Genomic DNA, 17,807 nt, shown 5'->3' with positions numbered 1-17,807 from the left:
AGATCGAGATCCAAATATATCAATAATTGCATTAAATGTAAATGAAGTAAACACACCAATTAAAAGATTGAGGTTGACAGCACAGATTTTTAAAGAATTTATTTTTTAAATCTTTATTTATTTGACAGAGAGAGAGAGAGAACAAGAAGGCAGAGAGTCAGGCAGAGAGAGGGGGGAAGCAGGTTCCCTGCAGAGCAAAGAGCCCAATGCAGTGCTTGATCCCAGGACCCTGAGATCATGAGATCATGACCTGAGCTGAAGGCAGGGGCTTAACCCACTGAACCACCCACCCCAACAGCACAGATTTTTAAAAAAGGACACAAGTACATACTGTCTAAAGAAACTCTTCAAATATTATGACAGAGGTAGGGTAAAAGAAAAAGAGTGGAAAAAAAAACTGTAACTTGGAAGCCCTAACCAAAACAAAGCAAGCTTTTGACCATATGAATATCAAAATAAACTTCAGAGCAAAGAAAATTACAAGTTAAAGAGGGACATTATATACAGACAGAACAATCAATTCACTGAGAAGGCATAATGACAATTCTAAATGTTCAATACCCAAGATTAGTGCATCAAAATATAAGAAGCAAAACTTGCGAGAGCAGAAAAGGAGTAGATACATCTACCAGTGTACTTGGAAACTGCAACCATCCTCTATATCATTATCTAGAAATAAAAGACAGAAAATTAGCAAAGACAGAACTGACCACCACCACCAAATAACTTGAATTAATTGATATTTATAGAATACCACACAACAACAGCAGACTACCGAGTAGACCACACCATGAGTCATAAATCAAACCTTAACAAATTTAAAAGGACTTAAATCATACAAAATACACTTTCTGACTATAATGGAATTAAACTATAAATCAATAACAGGAGGATAACTGGAAATTCTCCAAACACTAGGAAAGAAATGACACACTTTTTCAAAACAAATCTCAAAGGAAATTAGAAAATATATTAAACTGAAAGAAAATTAATCTAAAACATATCACGGTTTGTGGGATATAACTAAAGTGGGAAAGGAGTTTACCACATTAAATGCTTGTATTACAAAACAAGGAATGTCTCAAAGCAACCATTCAAGTTTCTGTGTAAGAAACTTTGTGGGAGGAGGGGGTAAAATAAACTCAAAGTAAGTAGGAGGAAGGAAATAATGAAGAGCGGTTATTAATAAAATTGGAAACAGAAAAACAAAATCAATGAAACCAAGAAATGGTTCTTTGAAAGACCAATAAAATTGATTTTCTCTACTCAGACTAACGAACAGAAAAAGAAAGAAGACAGAAATGACCAAATCAGGAATGAAAAAGGAAATATAACTACAGATCTCAGAGACATTAAAGCAATAATTAAATCTCTGTGCAAATGAATTTGGAAAACTACACGATATGGACCAAATTGTTGAAACCCACAAACTACCAAAACTTACCCATCACAGAATAGGTAACTCAATTCTAAAACATTCTCATCACCCAAAAAAGAAATCCTGTACCCATCAGCAATCATTCCCATTTACCAACCCCCCAACCCGCCCCCAACAAACCTCCAGCCCTAGGGCACCATTAATTTACTTTCTGTCTCTATGGGTTTGCCTATTCTGGACATTTCCTATGAATGGAATCAAACAACATGTAGTCTTTGTGACTGGCTTTTTTCTTTTACCATAATCAAGGTTCGTCCATGCTGTCATGTGTTTAAGTCCTTCAGTTCCTTTTATGGTTAAGTAATATTCCATCACATGGGTATACTACATTTGATTGATTAGTTGATAAACCTTTGGGTTATTTCCACTTTCTGGCTGTTATAAATAATATACCTACAAACATTCGTATGTAAGTTTTTACGTAGACATGTTTTGATTGTTCTTGGAGTGGAGTTGCCTGGTCATATGATAACTGTGTATTTGTCTTTTTGAGGAACTTCCAGACTTTTCCAAAGCATCTGTACCATTTAGACTCCCACAACAGCATATAAGGGGTTCCTTACCTTTTTTTTTTTTTTTTAAGATTTTATTTATTTATTTGAGAGAGAGAGAGAGGCCATGAGAGGGGAGAAGGTCAGAGGGAGAAGCAGACTTCCCATGGAGCTGGGAGCCCAATGTGGAACTTGATCCTGGGACTCCAGGATTATGACCTGAGTTGAAGGCAGCCACTCAACCAACTGAGCGGCCCAGGGGCCCCATATTTCCCATGTTTTTAAAAATTCTAGTCATCCTAGTGAATGTGAAGTAGCATTCCATTGTGATTTAAATTTGCATTCCAACCCATGGCTAATGATGTTAAGGCCTCTTTTCATCTGTTTATTGGCCATCTGTAATCCTTTTTGGAGAAGTGTCTATTTCAGATCCTTTGCCTGTTTTAAAATTAGGTTGTCTTTTTATTATTGAATTTTAAGTGTTCCTTATGTATTCTAGATACAAATTCCTTGTCCAATATATGATTTGTAAGTACTTTCTTCTGTAAGTTATCTTTTTACCTTGTTGTGGTATCTTTGAAGCATAGAACTTTTAAATTTTGATGAAATTTGTTTTATCTTTTTTTCTTTGGTTGAGTGTGCTTTTGTGTCATATCTAAGAATGCTTGTTCTAATACAAGGTCATAAACATTTATATCTCTATTTTTTTCTTAGAGGTTTTTTTTTTTTTTTTTGGTTTTAGGTTTTTTTGGTTTTGGTGGGGTTTTTTGTCCACATAAAAGCTCTTGGCTTTTGTTCAGTGGGTTTTTTGGTTTTGTTTTGAAAGATTTTATTTATTATAGAGAGAGAGATCATGAGCAGGGGGAGGGGCAGAGAGGGGAGGAGCTGGGTGGGAGGTAGGGACAAGCTGACTCTTCTGAGGGCTAAGCCAGACATGGGGTTTGATCTCATGACCCTGAGATCTTGACCTGAGCCGAAATCAACAGTGGGCTGCTTAACCGACTGAGCCACCTAGGTGCCCCCAAAGTTCTTAGTTTTTTAGCCCTCTCATGAAAAATCTGCAGTCACCACAGATGAAGTCCCTGCAGAATCTTTACTCCTTCTGTTGTCCAGTCTCCAGCTCACTCGTTGCCAGCACTAACACTGGCATTCGCAGTCCCCCCTGACTTTGTTCCGTTCTTAAGTTCCTTTCACTGTTTTCTTGAGGTCTTTTTCCTCTCATACAGGGCATGTCTTGCAAGTCTATGTTTGGGTTCATTTTTCTTTGCATAATCCAAAGAATCCTAAATCATGCCAAAGCTAGTTGTCTTGCCACCCCCAAAATGGTTCTGAATCCAAATACAAAGATGACATCTGGTGTGGTCTTGCACACGTCGGCCAGTTTTTCCTGAAAATCTGTCTTAGGTACTGTTGCCTTTCAGGGTGAAGAACTTCAACGACTATCTGTTTCCACTGAAGTGGTCGGTGGGTCCTGAACTTCCTGGTCTGAATAGTTACTGTGTCATTGATGGTGGCCAAGCTTCAGGCAGCTGGGCAGGAAAAGAGAGCTTTCTAAGAGTTTCGTCATTTGAGCTCTAACATTTAGGTTTTAGGATCCATTTGAGTTAATTTTGACATGTGTATGGCTTGAGGAAGGGACCTTTTGTATATGAATATCCAGTTGCTAAAAAGACTATTCTTTTCCCATTAAATTGTCTTGGCACCCTTGCTGAAAATCTATGGACTATAAATATGAATTTTTTTTTTGGACTCTCAATTCTATCTAATTGGTCTGTATGTCTATTCTTATATCGGCACCACACTTTTTGATACTGTAGTCTTGTAGTAAATTTGAAATGTGCAAGTCTCCCACTTTGTTCTTTGTTTCGGTTATTGCTGGTCCCCTGCATTTTCATATGAATTTCAAGATCAGCTTATCAATTTCAACTGAAAAGGCACTTGGGAATGTATAGAGATTGTGCTGAATCTGCTGGTTAGTTAGGGAGTATTACCATCTTAAAGATACTAAGTCTCTGGGCGTGCCTGGGTAGCTTAGTCATTAAGGGTCTGACTTGCTTTTGGCTCAGGTCACAATTTTACGGTTGTGAGATTAAGCCCTTCGTCGGGCTCTGTGCTCAGTGTGAAGTCGGCTTCAGATTCTCCGCCCCCGGCCCCTGCTGCCCCTTTGCCCTGCTCAGGCTCTCTCTCTCAAATAAATAAATAAAATCTTAAAAAATATATTAAGTCTTCTTTATTTATTTAGGTTTTCTTTAATTTCTTTCAATAATATAAATATACTTTCAATAAATAAATAAATATACTTTTTTTTTTTTGACAGAGAGCACAAGTAGGCAAAGAGGCAGGCAGAGAGAGAGAGGAGGAAGCAGGCTCCCTGCTGAGCAGAGAGCCCTATGTGGGACTTGATCCCAGGACCCCGAGATCATGACCTGAGCCAAAGGCAGCGGCTTAACCCACTGAGCCACCCAGGCACCCAATAAATATACTTTTAATAATATAAATTATACTTTTCAGCATTCATGGCTTATACTTCTTCTATTCCTCTTTTATTTTTTTGATGCTATTACAAATGAGGTTTTTTTAAAAGATTTTATTTATTTATTTGACAGAGAGAGACACAGCAAGAGAGGGAACATAAGCAGGGGGAGTGGGAGAGGGAGAAGTAGGCTTCCTGCTGAGCAGGTACCCTGATGTGGGGCTCGATCCCAGAACCCTGGGATCATGACCTGAGCCAAAGGTAGATGCTTAATGACTGAGCCACCCAGGTCCCCCTGTAGTTATTTTCTTAATTTCACTTTTGGGTTATTCACTGCAAAGGTATACAATTACAATTTTTTTTTTTATCTTGTATGTACAGTTCATATTTTTTGGTGAATTAATTTTGTATTTTGTAATTTTGTTGAGCTCATTCATTAGTTTTCGTTTTTGTTTTTATTTTTATTTTTAAGATTTATTTGTCAGAGAGAAAGAGAGAGAGCACCCATGCATGCACATAAGCAGGGGGAGCAGCAGGTAGAGGGAGAAGCAGTCTCCCTGCTGAGCAAGGAACCCAATGCGGGACTCCTTCCCAGGAGCCTGGGATCATGGTCTGAGCCAAAGGCAGACACTTAATCGGTTGTACCACCCAGGCGCCCCAATTAGTTGTTGTTTTTAGTGCATTCCTGAAGATTTTGCCTATTCACAATTATGCCGTCTGCAAACAGATAGTTGGAGGCAAGAACCCATAAAATAGTGCGTGTGTCTGATACACAGCGAGCTCTCCCAGGTGACAGCTTGTCTCACGCTTCCTCGTTAGTTGCTGTTCCCCTCCTCTGCAGTCAGTCCCCTGCAGGCCATCCCTGCCTGGCTGCATTCCCAAGAGCGGAACAACATGGATGCTGACCTGCCTGCACCAATTTACTCCAAGCCCTGAGCACCACATTCAGCCCCCTCATTGGCCCTGGTCTCTTCTCCCAGGCAGAAAGCCATCCCAGACCCAAACGGTGCCCACCCCCACAGTGTCCCCAAACAGAGAAAGGACAGACGTGGAGGTTTCCCAAGGTGGGGAATCCCCGTGTGGGTCCTGCGGGGAGGGGGCCCTCTGAGGGGGAAGGAGAGGTATGGAGAGAACGCACCGTAGCATGGGGTCCTTTAAACCAAACTGCGAATGATCCAAATAAACCAAAGTTTAAAAAAAAGCTCCATAAAGGCTAACTTTATATTAAAATTACATTAGCTAGGCATTCTACCTCTCTGTAGAGGTATGTATGTATGTATGTAATCATACAGCTGCAGAGCAGTCTCCCAACACTCCACACATTTCTTTCGCTCACATGGGCCGGGCCTGGTCCTGCCAGGACTACGCTCCTACCTTGAGGTGCCCACAGTTCAAGGACAGAGATAAGGAGAGCTGTGCCAGGTGGGCTTTGAAGCAAGCAGCTCTTACACTGCTCTGGGAGTTCCAGAGGCTTTCCAGCGCACAGTGTCCTCTTAGTTGAGGGGGGCGGGCCAAGGGTCCCCATGGGCCCTTGGATACACCTGGGCTCCCTGACTGCTCCCAGAGTGGGCCCAGGCCCTGATGGAGACGGACGCCCAGCTGCCTCTGGGAAGCAGATGGCTTCACCCAGCACGAGGCCAGGCTCCTCACCGAGCTCTGCCCTCACTGCCCGACCCATGTCCCCTCCACACGCAGGGCGGGGGCTGGAGCCAGTCAGTCCTCCCACCGCAGCCGAACGTCCACAACCACCCACCACCTGTGCCCCCTCTTCCCAGCTCTGCAAAGCCAGGGTACTAAGACCTCCTCCATGGGGCCACTGGGAGGGTGAGGCTGGCACGGGGCACAGCATAAGGGCTCAGCAAGGGTCTCTTACCTCCCCGACTCCCTCCTGCACCGGGTGGGAGCTTTATCAGGGCAGTTCACCTCCTCTGAGTCAGGTGCTGTGCTTGCCCCCTCTGGAGGAGGGTCTCCTCCAGTCTGCGAGTGGGGGGCCCACACTGTGCCCTAGTCTTAGGGTAAGGCCAGTGTCCACTGCTCTGGAGCACTGAAAGCAACAGGGTGGGGGAGGGGAGGCCACGAGCGTGGACTCCGCCCCAGTGGGAGCCCCAGGTCCACCCCCAACCCACCTCGTACCTCCCCCGCCCCAGGTAATCACACAGCTGCTCTCCACCAACACAGGATTGCTCAGAGATATTGTTCCCCAAGTTGGAAAAAAAAAAAAAAAAAAAAACCCAAACCACAAAAACCCAATGCTATTATGAGCAGAGTCTATTGAAAGACAGGCTGAGAGCATTTTTGAGATGCATTGCTGTTAGTCGGTTTTATGGCACATTTGCATTTAAATAGATTCTTTAACTCTTTTTCTGAACTTCACAATAATACAGCCTTAAAATGCTGACTAATAGGGTGGCGTGTGCTTAATTTTTGCTTTAATTTTAACACTGATACATTGTCTTAATCGTAGCCTTTCTGGCTCAAATGGCACTTGCAAATGCAAGTTTAAAATTTTTTTTTCTTCTTTTTGGTTAAAAATCAGACAGTTTTGGGATCTGCGTTACAGAAAAGGTGCTGGTCCAGCTGTCCCAGGTCTGAGCTCTTCCTGAAGTCAGCAGGTCGTGTCTCCCACCTCCTGACCTCGGTGAGCTGCAGCGTCTGGCCATGGAGCTCTGCCAGTGATGAGGGAGCACGAGGTTGGCTGAAGACAAAGCAAAAGGGGGCACCTTGTACCCCCCCCCTCCATCCGCTCCCCCTCAGTCCTATGTGTAGCATCCCTCAGGCAGCCCTGACTGCCATGAACAATAAGCAAATAGTTAACTTGCAGAGCTCACAATCCTGCGAGCCAGGAGTCTCCCTTGGCTTACAAATGTCCTAAATCTCACTAACAAAGACGATTGATAGCAGGATTGTGACATCCCACCAAAAAGTCTCCCAACTATCTTAATGTTAATGGCTGGTCTAACACCATTGTTCCAGCCGCAGGGGCAAGGCCTCCGGTAGGCCCTCTTTAGTGTATGAAAACTCCGTTGAAACCTCCCTTCCCCTCACCTTCCCCCAACCACAGGGTACATAACCTGCCATCCCTCACTACCCTGGGCAGCAGCTCTTCCTGCCCACGGGTCCTGTCCCCGTGCTTTAATAAATAAACCACCATTTTGCACCAAAGATGTCTCAAGAATTCTTTCTTGGTCATCGGCTCCGGACCTCAGCCCACCGAACCTCACCTAGGTTCTAGAACTTCATCACCAGAAAGGGCTCCGGAAGCCGAGAGCCACACCTGTCCTCAGTCTCAGCCAGTAGCCTACCCGGACTGGCTTGGACGGGCTCGAACCACGTCTCAAGAGCTGAGGATTACATTTTTAGGAAATCTGCGAGTCAGTTCCTCAGCCATCATTATTAAAAATTATATCATGTAAACTTCTAAGTAAACAGAATATATTAAAAATGAAGGTAAAATATACTCAAAACTCATTACTTCATTCTGGTTTTATTACTATCTGTGTCCTTGGGCTCATTCACATCCGTGGCAAAAGGACCATATAATGGTTTTCAGTGAGGTTATGCTGGTGGCTTAAAATTGGCCCCAGTGGGAGCATTTATAAACCAGGCCCCCTTTTTCTCAAAGAGGCATTTGCTAACCGTGTACTAGCACACGGCCCAGCCCTGAGTAACTAGGGGCCTTCTTTCTGTTTTGTTGTCAGCCCAGGGCCAGACGTCTCCAGGTGGCCTTCTCCCAGAACAGTGGTTCTTAGCATTCCAGGGGTGGCTTGGCCTGCGCCAAAGGCCTAGGTGATTTCTCTCGATGCAGCCCAAAGCAGCAGACAAAAGCAGCTGAATGAGACTGCTAAGGGGGTCTGCCCTGTTCCCTGCATACTCCCTCACTCTCCGGACTCGGAGAAAACTCCCCACAGGGATCTCTGCCCACTCCTCTCCTTCAGCCTGGGACCCACCTTGCTAGGAGCTATGTGAGGGCCTCAGGCCCAGCCAGTGCTCTGATCCGGATGGCCTCCCAAGGTTCTGGCCTCCCACCTGGATGGCAGCAGCAGCATCTCACTGAGACCTCAGCTCCTTCTTCGGTCTTCTTCTCACGGGGCCCTTGTGTTGGCCCTGCTCTCCTCCGGGACCCGTACTGGCTCCCTGCTCCCTGCCCCAACCCTCAACAACTCTCCTCTCGGGCTCTCAGGCACCCACCCTACCCTGCAGCCCAGTCACGGCGCTTACCATGAGGGGCTTCAAGAGAGGGAGCGTGAAGAACATCTCTGCGTATATGAGTTGGTTAAAAAAGGAACAAATGCCCATTCTGACATGACCGAAGCAAAGCATTCTTTCTGTCAAAAGAGAGTCGTTGAAATGGTCCCAGATGCCAATTGCCAGATTTTTCTACCCCGTGGCCTCCTCTCCACTACTGCTCTGCTCTCCTCCTCCCTCCCTTTCTAAATCCTATCCCTGCCTCAGGGCCCACATGAAGGCCAACACCACCTCTCAATCCTTCTCCCCTTGAAACAAAGGATGAGAAAGACAGCTAGACAAGAGACACCGTATCGCTACCATGGTCCAGGGTGGGATGCCAGCCCGTGATGCAGGACTCGTCCAAACGTCCTGCGACTCTCATCTACGCACTCATCTAGGGAATAAAAGGCCAGAAGTTGGGTTGCCCTTCACCTTGAGTATAGAGCGGGGCTCTACCAGAGCCCTTGCAGAGCTTGATCAGCATTCTCTGTGGTTTGGGGGGCACCACGGACACATGTGCAGCACCTGCCTGGAAAATGAGCAAGTGAGAGGCAGGCTTGCCACCCCAGGGTGACATCAAGGCAGAGTGAGCCGAGTTTTCAAGGATGGCCAGAAGTGAGAAAAGCCTAGAAGATTAGGGGGGGCATCAGGAGCAGGAGGAGCAGAGTACAAGGGCAGAGGCTCCAGCGGAAATGGGGCGCTCCAACCTCAGGGGCCCCCACAGGCTGGCGGAACAGCAGCAAGAGTGCGAGGTCCTGGAGAAGGCACCCCGGACCTGGTCAGCACCCTGCCTCCTCAGCCCCTCTCCCTCCTGCTCCGTCTCCCACGCCAGCCTCCCCAGGGCCACGTCATCTCTCTGTGTCCCCTGACCTCTCCAGATTTTAATACCCCCTGTGCTGTGACAGCTGTCCGTTCAAATGCCACCTCTGGGCTCCTCCCCCTTCACACATCCACTGCACACCTTCAACCAACTTTTCCAACACAATACATCCAACTCTGAACTCATTATTTTTCCTTCAAAACTTGTTCCATTTTCCTCATCTCTCTGATTCACAACACCATCCTTCCAGCCGGAAGTCAGGGGCTTCCTCTGTCCACATAAAATGTATCCCCTCACCTGGCTGGCTGCCTGTCCAGTGGTCACTTAACTCCAGCCATTTCTCGCCATCTCCAGTGCGACCTCCCCTTCCAAACAGCCAGCATCAGCTCTGAGCCAGACGCCTGGCCCTCAGCTGTCCCCTGCATCCTCCACTCCCCATCCTTTATCCTTCACATAGTAGCCAGCATGATTTTTCTGAAAATGTAAACCAAACAGTATTACTCCAAAGCTTAAACCTTCCAACTGCTTCCCATGGCACCGAGAATTAAAGCTGCAGCTCCACCATGGCCCGGGAGGCCCTGTGTCTGGGTCCTTTCCACGCTCCAGGTTCATCACATGCCCTCCCAGGGCTCCAGTGACCCTGTCCTCCTCTGCCCTCACCGTGGCACACCTCTCCTGACCGGGGATTTATGCACATGCTGCTCTTCCCCAGCTCTCATTCTTCAGGACTCAGCTTAAATCTCTCCTCCCTGGGGTCAACTTCCCTGGTCTCCTCACTGCCTTCACAGAGACATCTTCCCTCTGCCCCCACCCCTTACCATCCCAGTGCTCAGTTTTCTTCACAGTTCCTTGCATTTTGCTGACCTCTCACGCATCCCTGTCAAGGATGCAAAGGCGGTACGGAGAGCTGTCCTAGGTGCTGGACACCCAGCTAGGATGGGCCTCCTTGCCTCCAGGAGTCCAATCCCACACCACCCTTCATTCTGCCAATATTCAGGGGCCACCACTGGGGTTTCGTCTCCTTCTGACACCCACCTTCCACTTACCTTATCAGTGGAGGCCATTTCCACCCCCTTCCTTGCATCAATGGCAAGACACCTCCCTGTCCCTACCCAGGACCAAATCTGACCTCATAGCCTCCAGCAGCCCCCCACCAAGCTGCCCAGCGAGGTGGCTTCTGGATTATGAAAGAGGCCTTGTCCACAGATACCACAGGCTCACTGAATAGTGAGGGCAGAGAAGTGGGGAGGAGGAGAGGGAGCAATGTACACGGGGCTTGGGGCTGTCTCTTACCTCTTTGCTTAATCTCCTTGATAAGGTTTATGTGATTTTCAAAGAGCTTCCTAAAGCCTATTTTCTTTGTCTGTAGGCTTTGAGGATGAAATGCTCTGACATCTTCCTGGCTTGACGTCCAGGGGGGTCTGCATAATCCGAGGCATTTTTGTGAGGTTAAAGAAAGGTAACGTGGAGTACCCAGCTGGCTTAGTCGGTAGAGTATGTGACTCTTGATCTTAGAGTGGTGAGTTCAAGCCCCACAGAGGATGTAGACATTACTTAAAATCTTTAAAAAAAAAAAAATAAGAAGAGACAAAAGAAGAAAGTTAACCTTTAGGAGTTTCTTCTGTTTTTGTTTTGTTTTTCTTGTTTTTGTTCATGTCTTATTATGGAAAATTTCAAACATATAGGAAAAATAGAGCTAACTGAATGATAAGCCTCTATATACCTCCCTTCATGCTAGTCCTGGCTCATCTTTACCACACCCCCCAGAGGATTATTTTAAAGATTCCAGAATTCAAAACATTTCACCTGCACACATTCTCACAGCACCTCTGAGAGATAAGGAATCTTTTATGTAAATATAATCCCAAGAACCACATCTAAAAATTTTTGAGGATTTCCTCATGGCATCAAAGATGCAATCAATATTCATCTTTCCTTGGTTGTTTCATAAAGGGTTCTATTTCTGGGTGTGTTGAAATCAGAATCCAAGTAAGGTCCACACTTGACTACTGGTTGAAAAAGCTCATAAATCTCTTTTCACGTATAACTTCCCTTCCAACTTATTTTGCTCCGATAATGTATTTGTTAAAGAATATGCTTCAGCTGGGGTGTCTACTGGCTCAGTCATTGGGCATCTGCCTTCGGCCCAGGTCATGGTCAGGTCTTGGGATCGAGCCCCGCATCAGGCTCCCTGGCTCAGCAGGAGGCCTGCTTCTCCCTCTCCCACTACCCCTGCTTATGTTCCTTCTCTCACTGCGTCTCTGTCACATAAATAAATAAAACCTTAAAAAGAAAAAAAAAAAAAAGAATATGCTTCAGCTGGAGACATTCTCTTCGTCTCTTGCCCTTGTCTCCCTTTCTGTTAGAGTCTGGGTTCCTCTTTCCTTTGTATTTCCTAAGAGCCAGGCAGGGGAGGGGCCTGGGGGTCTAGCTGTGATGGCATCAGTCATGTCACCCCCGTTTCGGAGAATACAGCCCTTCCACAGCAGCCCTGGCACTCCAGCGGCCTCAGCCTCCTGGGGTCCAATCTCTTCGGGGCACCCTGCCAGCCCTCGATGTCTGCACTGGGTGGGGGCAGCCAGTGGGGTCTGGGGGCCTGTCTGTGTCCACCAGGGACCACAGTCTTGTGGCACTGAGAGAGGCCATGGCCTGAGAAATGTGTCTCAGTGAGGGTTTGGACTTGAGTGAGGTAATCTGGGGGAGAGCTCAGGGATCCAGCCTTTCCCTCTAGAGTGGGGGCCGTCTGGCAACAGAGGAAAATCACATTTCATCCAGGAGTTGCAGGGCACGAAGTGGGCTAATGCTGTCCTCAGTGAAGAAGTCATTTTCCTTCATCAGGAATGGAGACGGTCGCTGGTCTTCAGGTGGGGGCAGGATTCCGGGCGGCTGTTCAGGTGCGGTCAGGAGCTGTCCTGTTGCTAGCTTCATCTGTCCCATCACAGAGCAGCCTCCTCTGATGTGGGTTAACGGGAGACCATGGTGGCCTGGTGGTGGGGTCCAGGACGGCTCCCAGCCCGCAGGGTGCCCCCTGCACATGTGGTTTCTGTCCCTGGAGCCCAGAGGCCAGCCTCTAGCTCTCGGGGCCTGCGGGCTCGGCTCCCCCAGCATGCTAGGCCAGGGACCCCGTGGTATCTGTTTCCTGAGTCCGTGGCCTTCCCTCTCTGCAATGCTCTCTGGGCCTAGTCCCTTTACCTTTGGGGGCTTATGCCTTTTTTAAACAATTGTTTTGTCCCTTGACTATCAGAGGACTTCAGGGAGGGAGCAGAGGCAGGTGATCCCACATCATGTGGACTGGCAGCCCCTGGAGCTCTGGTCTGGGTCTCCGTGGCCAGAGAACCAAGCCTCAGTGAAGTCCTGGCCTCTACGAGGGGAGCCTGGTGCTTAAGACCAGTTAAGCCCCTCATTGCAAAACGATGGAAATATGGGGACCAGAGGCTGATAATGGAATCGAGAGGTTCCGGTTCCCTTATTTAACGAGAACTGCACTTTCTTCTGCTGGCATTCCACTTCATCATCTGATTTCGCCCAGAGGGCTGTGTCATCACAGGGGAACCTCCTGGACTCATTTGTTCTCCAGAGCAGATTCCCATGGCTGAGGAGCTTGGTTTTTCTATCTGCAGCAGCAAAAATATCTGCTTCTTAGAAACTGTCAAGGTAGCGAATGGACACTTTAATAAGAACCAAACTTCTCGTCTGTGAGATCCAGTATTTTTAATTAGCTAGCTGGACAGCTACTTGTCTTCTTTAAGGTATAAATTATTAAAGGCCACGGGAGGGAAAACGTCCATGTAATGCAATGACGTGCTCACACCATTTATGTCTCAGTAACTTGGCTTTGCTCAGTTGTACTCTGTGGAGAAATAATGGCAATATGATAAAAGAATCATCACTAGTGTGTGCTCCCAGGGAGCCAAGAATGTTCCACCGCTGTCATAATTACACATCCCTGGAAATGTGTTAAAGGCGCAGGAGACGTCTTTGTGGCTATCATTCAAGAAGCAAGTCAGCACTGAGGATGGAAAGTCTGATTCGGGTTCTGCAAATCCCCAAATGTTTCATGCGGCTCATGGCGCACTCACTGAGGAGAAAGTGGGAGACCGCTGGGGCCAGGGCTGCAGCAAACGGGCTGAGATGAAATCAATTTATAACCCCCTTTTAAAAAAGCTCGTTCCTCTCTGTGTAATCACATTTTTAAAGAGCTGTATGTGTGTGTAGGCTGGGATTTGCTACCGGAAGTGAATGTAATCTCTGAATATACCATGAGGAGGGCATGTCATTAGAAAGCAACCTTTGTCCTTAACGGTGATACAATATTAATAATAGCATCACTTGCTGTGATTTGTAGGGCAACCCTGCAGTGCCACATATGGCCCACGTTTATTGTCCCCACAGCTCTGTTTAGCCAGTGAGGAAAGAAAGCCAAAGAAGCTGATGATGTTACACAGGTGATGATGCTCTAGTCAAACCTGGGTCTGACTCAGCTCAAGGTCTCCTCTTCCAGGAAGCCTTCCCTGACCTCTACACGCCCTCTATGTGGCGCCTGCGTCATACCCTAGCACCTGCTATGCATCTGCCCCCCATGCTAGATGATAAGACCAGGCTGAGAACTTCTTCCTCATTTATTCCCAGCACTGGCCCAAAGCAGCCTCTGAATATATTCCTCCAAAGTGAACGCTATGTCAACACATGCCTCTCCTTCCTTTGCAGCCAGGCGCTGCTATCTCTCTGTCCCTGCGTGGCCCTCTGAGTCACACTTCCGGGCACCTGGGGTGTGAACTCTGCAAAAGGGGCCATCTCTTACAGATACAAATAAGGCGTGAAGTAAGCAGCCTTGGGAATGAGTCTTTTCTAAAAACGGAACACAACAAGGGAGAAGGGGCAAATGTCGAGAGATGGCCAGCAGACCATGAGGACAACTGTCTGCAGAAGGACACATTTTGTAACTGAAGTCTTGCTGGCAGCTCCCTGCAAGGACACAAAGGCAGGAAGGGTCTGGGGAGTTCATTGTGAAGGTCAAAATTCTGTGCAGTTGGAGAAGTAGGGACAGCCCAGGACAAGGTGCCACAGCTTGAGGACTGAGGAGGCACAGAAAACCTCATTTTAAACTCAAATCCATATTTATATCCATATTTGAGGAGGAAAAAGCATTCAAGAGAAACGGACTGCCTGGGTCTGGAGGGGAATGCCGATAGATTAAATAGGGGTCATTATATCAGACACTACCGTGAAGTTCGGGCTCTGAGCTGAGACCGTCTGCCTCTGAATGCTGCTGGGCCACTTCCCAGTGTGTCAGATCTTGGACCAGTCGTTAACCTGCCTGCCCCAGTTAAACCCTCTGTAAAATGAGAATGATGCTTACGAGCATTGAACTGGGTTGTTCTGAAGATTAAGAAGGTTGATACCTGTGAGGCACTCCAGTCGGTCCACACGGCCAGCACGGGCTGGGCACCTGCTGAACGTTAGCCCTGTGGCAAGTGCCGTGCATGGGCTAAGTCACAAGGTCTCCTGAGAGCCCCCAAGATCATCCCCATTTTACAGAAGTAGAAATGAAAGTAGAGGTTACTTACCATCCTCCCAAAGATTGTACAGCAAAGAAGCAGCAAAGCCAGGGGTTCATTCTGGATATTCTGGTACCGGGAACCTTCTTCTAACCACTGAGCTATTCTGGGTCTCAAAAATACATTTCTGTCAGTATCAAGGCACAGGTTGTATGTCGACTTGCACTGTTTTCCCAAGAAAGATCTATCGAAATCCTCACACCTGGTAGCTGTGTGTTCTCATTTGGGTGGACTTCGCCCCTATACACACGTCTAAATTTGTTAGGAGTATTTTCCCCCATAGACAAGTGCTCAGGTCCTCTGTGATGCCACACATGGTCTCGGGTGATGAAAGCAAACCCAGCAAATGAAAATTCTATTTCACCCCCAAATAAATTCTACCCTTTAAAGAAGACTTGATTACCTTCTGGCTCCACTGCTCCCTTTGAAACATTGCTTGTCTCCTCTCCTCAGTGCCTCATCCCTCTGCACCATGATCTCTCTCGGTATGAGGGAGAAATGAGGGGGAGGACACACTCTCCTTGTCACTTCTATCCGACCGAGAAGCAAGAACTGGTTGGAGACGTGGACATGGCAGGACCCAGCGGTATGTCCCCTGGAGACAAGGAAGGATGGGGTCCAGGGCACACCCTGGGTCTGAAGGGACAATCTGAGCCGGCAGGTGTAAGCCAGAGCTCAGCGAGGAACTCTGGCTCTGACAAGGAACTATTGAGCCGATAAAAACTAGAAATGTCTACAGCCACCGAAGACCATGCCTGAAGTGGGGAGGCAGAATATAGAATTCACAGCTGGACAGCGTTTTTACAAAAGAATGGAAGGACGCCAACTGCCATATTACAGAGGTTGATTGTGAGTGGAGATGGCTTCTGGTTTACTTTCATTTTATTTTGCTCTGTTATTTTTTGGTGCTTTCCATGTGTTCTGCAATCAACACCTGTGACTTTTGGAATTAGAAAAGTTGTTTTTAAGAATATGTGCATGGGGTGCGGAGAAGATGGTATATTTTGTAAGACCTTATGAGTGATGACCTAAAAGTCACCGTATGAAAGATCGCTCTCGAAAGATAAGCTGTAAACTTTAAAATTTTACTGTGAAAAAAATGTTTTTCAGCTGGTAAGAAATGTTGAAACCTTGGATAGCAAAGAATTTGTCCGTGTCTGCAGTATTAGGAATCAGTGAGCACACTGCTGACTTGAGGCCATTATGCCCGCCATTCCCTCTGCCCTAGCACTTCCCCCAGACTTCCACCTGGCCTCCTCCCTCAGTGTCTGCTCCAGGTTTCTGCTCCAACACTGATCAGACTACCCAGAATAGAAACGCACCTCCTACACCCTATCACATGTGTGTCTGTTGTCTTCTTCCCCTCCCTGCAAAGTCATCTCTGGTAGCGGGGACTGTACCATTTGTTCAATGCTATACCCCTGGGGCCCGAAAAGGAGATACAATAGGTACTCTTTAAGTATTTGCTGAATGAAGGAAGGAAGGACAAATTAATGATAAATTAGCAAATGCATGCATGAGATCAGTTAGATATTCTAGGGAGTGGTTCAAGTGGACCAGGTCAGGAGACCCAGGTCCCCTCCCCATTGGCCCCCTAAGGATGATGCATTCACTAGGCTCTCAAAATAAAGCCATGGCCTTAGCCCCAAACTCCAATGTATTCAGCCCCTGGTGAGTTCTTCCAGTCCCTGAGAAAAAGAACTTAGACATGTAGAACACAGACTGTGGCCCCTAAAGGCTCACTCCCACTAAAAGGAACCAGGATTCCTTAGAGAAATGGCTGATTCCAGATATGAGGCTAACAGTATACAGCATAAGCCTGGTAGATCTTGTGAGCCTGAAAACAAGGAGCTCTCAGGGGCTAGCCGAGAGATGACAAACACAAGTCAAGAGTCAGCTTGAAGGGTCTCTTCCACCGGCCAGAGATGAGACCATTTGAATAATGATAACAATGTTCTGAAACACATCAACTATATGAAAATCGATGAGTTCATATTGATATTTTTAAAAAAAATTAATTGATCATCTTGGGAAGTGGCTAAGGCACAAATTTCTTATTCTGAAAATCGATACAAGAAAGGAAAGAACTGAGCATTTATCCTGCTTTCCTCTACAGACTATATTTCAAGATAATCAAATAAAGAAGGAATGTTTCTTTCTCTAGAAAGCCATTCAAGCTAATAAATGAAGAAGCAATGAGATAATTAGAAAATCACCATTTTGTGAATTCCTAATGAAAAACAGATCCAGGTAGTAGTAATTAATGACCGCAAACCATTCACTAAAAGTCAGTGGAGGATATTATAATGAATGGATCAGGGTGAAAAATTAAACCCACGGATCAATGTTAGTTAGCATCTCCAAAAGTGGGCGACCAAACTTCATGTGCTTGCTGGGGGTGATGCAGTAGGAAGAACACAGCACCACTGAGGAAGTCATTTTGGAAAAAGGAAACTGAAGTCTGGATCGAATCTAGGCGTTGACTCTAACTCCCAGGAGAAGGAGCTATCAAGGTTAGAGTAACAGTCCCAGGAAGCAACAAGCCAAATCCAGAAATGTTAGAAACCCTACTCGACAAATAACTCAGGTTTTTCAATAAACATCTAGTTTAAAAAAAGACAGGACAGTGTCCTTAGATCAAAGGAGACTTAAGATGTCACAACCAAATATGGTGGGCGGCCCTTATTTTCATTCTGGTTTGAACAAAACAACTACAAAAATGTGTTTTTGAAATAATCAGGGAAAAGTGACTCTAACCCAGATATTAGATACTATTAGAAATTACTTATTTGGATGACTA

At 46.4% G+C, this 17,807-nt stretch overlaps 1 pseudogene; it reads right to left on the bottom strand.

Annotated features, from left to right (window-relative positions):
- Positions 1-3,050: 3,050 nt before the first annotated feature.
- On the bottom strand, positions 3,051-12,377 carry LOC122903577 (annotated as a pseudogene).
- Positions 12,378-17,807: the final 5,430 nt, after the last annotated feature.

Source organism: Neovison vison, chromosome 3 (assembly GCF_020171115.1).
Source record: "Neovison vison isolate M4711 chromosome 3, ASM_NN_V1, whole genome shotgun sequence".
NCBI classification, from domain to species: domain Eukaryota; kingdom Metazoa; phylum Chordata; class Mammalia; order Carnivora; family Mustelidae; genus Neogale; species Neogale vison.
The sequence above is the reverse complement of the archived record's forward strand: the minus strand, read 5'-3'. Positions and strand labels throughout refer to the sequence as shown.